We start from the raw sequence: 6,186 nt of genomic DNA on the forward strand, positions 1-6,186 counted from the left end.
GTACTCACACTTACTCCTTACACTGCAATGACATGGTTATTATCCTAACTTTTAAACTTTTTTTTTTAACTTTTTTATTCTTTGCACACAAAAACTACTGAAAAGTTTAACAACTAAATTATATCAATCTTGTCTTGAAAATATTTCAGTCACCATAGAAATGCATAAAATATAACCCTGTCGGAATAACACATCCTTGGTTAGAGAGAGCAATATCTATGTCAATTATTCAAGATTTCTCAAACACTATAGAATTACATAAATTATAACCCTGTCGGAATAACACATCCTTGGTTAGAGAGAGCAATATCTATGTAAACCACAACAAAAAGTTTCATATATTTTTATATGACATAAACACAAATGAACTCTCAATATATCTCGACTTGTACCATAATTGTTAAACCTTGTCGATGCATCCATCTAAGTTAACACAATACAGACAAGATACATTTCTATTCTAAACAATTCATTTACATTTCAAAAGTTATACATGTAATCCGTTTGGAATAAAACATCCGTGATTACATACAATGACAAAATTTGTAAACAGTTATCTTCATAAATTACTACAGGTCAAACATACTCTGCAGTAAAATGAAAATGCACACAACTAAATATAGCACACTGTCAATAAATATATCAACAGAATGCATAAGAAAATTACAGATTAGGTGGCGGTCTTATTTCAATTGCGCGTCTGGCTTTGTTGTTAAGTGCAGACCATGGAACCCAAACTGCATTGTCTGCCGGCTCACCAACGATTTGAATTAAATAATTTGAATCGCGTTTTCCTAAAACACGTTTTATTTTATGATAACCGTCTGATTCACTTGAAATAGAAAAGTTTGGAAGTTCATTTGGATTCACTAGATCGTCGTCTCTAAATCTTATGGGTTTTCTTCTTACTCTGTCTGACTTACGAACTTCAGTGAGCGATGATTGATGTTGTTGTTTTTCTGTTTGAGTTTCTGTCGATTTATAGGTTTTTGGTTTGGCGCAATTTGAATCTGTGAAAAAATTGGTTGGTGTAGGTTCCCGGATAAACGCGGTTTTGAGTCTATCCCGGTGTACAGGGTTTAGGAGTTTGTTAGTCGCCGGGTCACGCAGTACCACCATGTGCGGACTTGACAATTGTTCGACAACATACGGACCACTGAATCGATTTTGTAATTTGTGTCCTTCTCCTGATGTTTCGATTTGGAGGTATACATAACTTCTTTTTTGGATATTAAGTTCTTAGGAGGTTTTATTTGCCGATGTAACCATTTTTTCTGATTTATATTCCACATTTTCCTTTGCAATTTTTCTAATAACATGAAGTTTCTCTGTGTGTTCTTTCATGTAGGTTTGTAAACCTTTGTGCATTGTTTTAAAATTTCTAATGGGATTTGTTAAGGGAAATTTTGGTCGCTGCCCATAAATGATTTCATAAGATGAAAATCCTGAACTGGAGTTCGCCGACGTGTTCATTGCAAACACCACAGCTGGCAGGAATTTATTCCAGGATTTTCTATCGTTTGAAATATACGGTGTTAATTTTTCAGCTAATGTTGAATGCGTTCGTTCGCACGCCCCAAGACAATGATGAACAAAGCTTGGCTTAACTCCTGAGTGACATGGAGAGTTTTACACAGTTCCCTGGTAATTTCTGCGATGAATTCACTGCCCTGGTCACTAATAAGTGTATTACTCACACCAAAATATGTAAACAATTTAAACAGTGCATTAGATACCGTTAACGCATCTTTGTTTCTAATTGGTATTGCAAACAAATACTTTGAAAACAAATCCACAGCTGTGAAAATGTAAGAATCGCCATCCGGTGTCGGGGGTAAACGCCCATATAAATCAATCTCCCAGACTTCAAAGGGTTCTGATGGCATTCGAAATGCTGTTATGTTAGATTTTGTAGCATCTTGTGTCATTTTTCGTTTTTGACAAAAGTCGCATGATTTGACATATTCATACACAAGTGTGGCCAATTTTGGACAGTAAAAATGTTCTTTTATTTTGTCCAATGTGTCCTGAATTCCTCCGTGTCCGCCCATTGGAGAATCGTGGTATATCTCTAGGACCTTTAATACTAGATCATGGGGTAATACCATCTGGTATGGATTTAAAGTTCTTGATCTCTTAGATTTCACGATTTTTGAATGATACAGATTGCCGTTAAATATTGCAAAGTCTGTATGTTTCAGTAAAATTTCACGGGCTGCTTTTTGAGATTGCGGTAATTCACCATCTTTCAGATAAGAGATAAGCTGCATTAGGGTTGGATCATTTCTTTGTAATTGGATAATAAAATCCGCAGTCACACCAATTTCATTAATTATCTGCGGACGCGAGCGTGTTGATGTAGTATCCAATTCTAATTCACCACGAACGGGCTGATCGGAACTGACCTCTTGAGAAGAGTGCTCATCAATTACATCAATATGGTTGTGACCAGTACTGCTGCATTCCCCGCCGTCGGTCGCAATTAAATCATTATCGATATAAGGCGCTAAGTCCTTAATTTGTATAGACGTTTCACACATGTGTGACTTAATAGGAGAATTTACACCTGCTGTTTTGGGATTATAACAGGGAATTTCTAAATTGTCCTCAGTGTCTGCATCATACACATTTTCAACATTTACAAAATTGCTACAAACAAGATCTTGGCTTAATAGAGACTTGAGGCATTGTCCGTTTGGTAAAGTAATTGATGTTTGTGGTTCCGATACATACGGGAAAAACAGGTCGTCCTCGTCGGGACTTGCTTCAATCACTGACTGAAAATTAGAATTTCTGGACAATGCATCAGGTACCACCATCTGGGCTGCGGGTTTGTACTCGAGGGAAAAGTCATAAAGTTGTAACAAAGCTAGCCACCGTTCGTATATCGCACCACGTAACTGTTTTTGAAACAAGGGTTTCAAAGCTTGGTGATCACATTCTACTATAAAGTGCTTCCCGCTTAAATATGTTGAACAATCAAGAATAGCGGTAAACATGCCTAAAAGTTCTAATTTTGTCGGTCCATATGAACTTTGCCATTTTGTTAGTCCTTTGGATCCAAATCGTACGACACGGGGAGTACCATCAGGATGTTTTTGGTATAACATATAGCCCATTCCTTTGCTAGACGTATCTACTGCTAGTCTAAATTCCAAGTCAAAACGCGGAAAGGCCAGCACAGGACTTTGTAGCAATAAACGTTTTAATTCCACAGACGCTGATTGTTGCTCATCAGTCCAATTATATTTTGTATTGGACTTAAGAAGTTTATTCAGCGGGTTAGCAACTGCAGAATAGTTTGGTATAAATTTCCGAAACCAGTTAAAAAGTCCAAGAGTACGGCGCAATTCATTGGTGTTCTTCGGTTCAGGTAACGTTTCAATAGCTTGTAATTTGTCGGATGGGGGACTAATTCAATGTTTGGATACAACATGACCAAGAAACTTACACGAAGATTGGGCGAATACGCACTTTTTAGAATTGATTTTAAGTCCGGCGTTTTTCAAACGTTGCAAAACTTCGTTGAGGTCTTTTATATGTTCTTCAAATGTTGATGAGGCAACGATTGCATCATCAATATAGCACAATACAGATCGGAAAGTCATTCCACTGAAAACTTTATCCATCAACATTTGAAATGAATTCGGGCTCGTTTTCAATCCCATTGGTAAGCGTTTGAATTTATAAGTTCCAAAACAGGTGTTAAATGCAGTATACTTTGTTGATTCCGATGAAATACCCATTTGAAAGAATCCGGAACTAAGATCAATACTACTAATGTAGTTCGGTGCTCTCTCAGAAAAGGATTCTGTGAGTTCTTGTAAATTCGGTATATTGTACCGGAAATCTTGACTTTGCGAGTTTAGGTATCGAAAATCGCAGCAAAATCGGTATGCTGTCATACTGTACTCTTTTATAATAGATTCCGGTTTTTCAACAGGTTTATTTCGCTATGAAATTAAAACAATGGGACTTGTAATCGGCAAATCTTCGTTTTCATTCACAGGTACGATTATGCCTTGACGTAATAATTCATCCAACTGGTGACGTAACACTTCCCGTTTTTCGGGTGGAAGTCTGTACGGCTTGTGATGTTTAGAGATCGCGTCTGGTTTGAGATGAATTGTGTGTTGAACAACATTTGTGACACCAATATCGGGATTTTCAGCGGTAACAAAACAGTCTTTGTTTGCCCAAAGTGTATTTTGCAACGTTATCTTCTCGTCAGCATGCAATTCAGCATTAACGGTAAAATTTGTCATAAATTTCTCTGAACTTTCAGATGACTCGCCACCAGTATTATTTACACATACATTTGCACACATGTTTAAGGCATCATTTTCAGACAGGTTGGAGATAACATGATCATTCAAAGGCTCAAAATGAGCAATAACATTGTTTCTACCTATATTTACATTCTTGTCAGAAACATTCAAAACTTTGACTGGCATAGTATGCCCTATATCTACTAAAGCAACTGACTTAGCTACCATCAAACCTCTGTTCATCATAGCTTCACTGGGTAAACATACACCAGTTAAACCAATACTAACATGTTTTGGTATTTTTGCTTCGACAATCATGCTTGAATGCGGAGGTAATGTTACAAAATTTGCATTCCTTACCTTAATATGCGAGTAAGAATCCATATATACAGACATTGATTTAAAATCTAACACAATCCCTAATGACATTAAAAACTGAGTTCCAAGAATAATTTGATGAGATAAATCCTGAAGCACAAACACTGGAACCACTGAATGGGATTCCCTATCGGGTAACTGCATATGAATTCTGGTAGTACCTAAAATATTGACGTACTGGCCATTGGCTAATTTGACTTGAGGGGTTTCAGAGGGTGAGAGAGCACTTTTTGATTTTGAGCCCAAACTTTGGTAAAATTTTGATGAAATGATATTGATTGTACTACCCGAATCCAAAAGTGCAGAAACTGAATTAGAACCAAAACGTACAGGTAAATACACATGTTTTCCTTGTTGAGAAATGTCACACTTATCGGCACCATTTGATACGTCATTCTTGGAGCCCAAGACAGATGCCGCATTTATCCCGGGCGCTGTGCGTTTTTTGGTTCGGAACTACGGACTGTTTTCTTTGTAGCGAACAGACGTCATTCCGCGGCGGTATGTCCGGTCTGAAAACATATCTGGCACTTTGCTTGAGACTTTGGGGAACCGTGCCCGGTCCAATTACAGCTTCGTTTCAAGTGTCCTGCTCCCCCACACGCGTGGCAGGTAGGCAAATCCTGGTCACGTCCAGTCTGCGGTCTAGAAGTTGGTGCCTCTAGTTTTTCTAGACGATGACTGATGTCGCGCAACATGCTAAAGAGGTGTTGATTATGGCCCTGGTTGGTGTTCGACTCTGCTGGCTGTACGGCTTCGACCATTGGTGCTGTGGCAGAAAGGGATCTATATCCATAGGCCTCGCCTAACTTTGCTTGTTGCAAAGCATCCTTGAAAGATTTAACGGACGCTGTCCGTACGAAAAATGCCAACTGATCAGGCAGTTCGCTGACAAATTTTGTGATTAAATCTCTCTCGGGTTTTTCAAGCGGGAACCCTTTTCCATTATCTTACTGTGAAAATCTTCCAAGGGTTTTAAGATGCCAACCTCAGAGATTCGAAAACTGCACTCTCTGCAACCATATCAGGATCAAACATTCCCTGTTTTGCATACTGCTCGGTAAACGCATTTTTTAAGGCAAACCATGTGCGTTTTACAGGGATCTCTAACGAATTAAACCATATCAATGCCGGTCCAGATAGATGAAGATGGAGCGCTGCAACACGTCTATCATCAGTTGTAAGATTTTGGTATATACAAAATGATTCGAATTCCATAAGAAAGTTTTTGCCATTTTCGGAACTAAATCCTCTGAATTTTTTCAAAGAAACTTTGTCCGAAATTGATGAAACACTGTTTCCTCGTGAATAATTTAGTGAACTTCGAGGATTGAAGACAGGAGTGTCATCTAGACCTGCTTCCATATTGATAACAGTTGGAGGTGTACTGAAATCACTGTTTTGTCCTCGTACAGGCGTAAACATTGCTTTGTTTTTTTAACTCAATAAATTAACGCAAAAATAGTCCAAAAGAAGCACAATACGAATTTAGATTCTCCACCATGTTGTGATTACGTAATATTGGTTACGTAATGAAACG

The sequence above is a fragment of the Magallana gigas genome, chromosome 9 (genome assembly GCF_963853765.1).
Source record: "Magallana gigas chromosome 9, xbMagGiga1.1, whole genome shotgun sequence".
Taxonomy (NCBI): Eukaryota; Metazoa; Mollusca; class Bivalvia; order Ostreida; family Ostreidae; genus Magallana; species Magallana gigas.